Below are 888 nucleotides of genomic sequence, written 5' to 3'. Positions count from 1 at the left end.
GACAGCCCCATTCGCCTGCCTCCTTAGGCTTTTATTGCAACAAGGGTGAACTAAAATTAACTATTAGATACTATCAGCAGGGTAAGTATCCTTGAGAAGGCACATGCGTCTGTAGTGTCCTTTAATCAAGGGCATGTAAAGAATAAACATAAAGATTCCAGCAAAACACCCTTGTTTGGAAAAGTCAAGGCAGGGTCTGCTGCCTTTGGCAAGGTCTCCCTAGAGGCCTCCGACCTTTCGGAGAATCCTCCTTACAGACTTTCCGACCAAGTCCCGTGCTTCCCCACACTCTGTGGCACACCAAAAAATAGGTTATATTTTTTGCCACTCTGACCAAAAATAGATATTATTTTTATTCATGCACACTGGCTGGCTATTGTTGTGTTGGCTGTTGTAATTTTTTAAAATTGACACTCTAAGGGAAAAGAGGTCAGTACTCTTGACTAAATAGTCAGGTATTGCATGTTTTAAAAATTCTTGTGGTACACAGGTTGAAAATCACTGCCTTAGATTATAAAGCCCAAGAGGGTATGAACTCTTGCAGCCCAAATAATCTCTGATGGTATCTAAAACCATATGTGGCACAGTAAATATTTGATGAGTGAAAAATATATTTATCTGTAATTCAGACATTTTGTAGGCACACTGTGTCTTCTCTCCCCAATGTTCATATTTTAGTTTTGCAAATTATGGCAGAAAGGGGAAAATCTAACATTTTGTTGGGTTCCAATGTCAGGCATTATATATAATATATATACCTTAAGCGACCAATTTGACCGTTTGACCAGTTGCTACCGTAACACCATTTGAGACATTGCGATAGGTGTGATATCCCCTAATGACTCTTGTGGAGATACCCGCATAACAGAACGCTCCCCTCGTGGGAAG

This window comes from Myotis lucifugus, unplaced genomic scaffold (genome assembly GCF_000147115.1).
Source record: "Myotis lucifugus unplaced genomic scaffold, Myoluc2.0 scaffold_480, whole genome shotgun sequence".
Taxonomy (NCBI): Eukaryota; Metazoa; Chordata; class Mammalia; order Chiroptera; family Vespertilionidae; genus Myotis; species Myotis lucifugus.
This window is presented reverse-complemented; position numbering follows the sequence as displayed.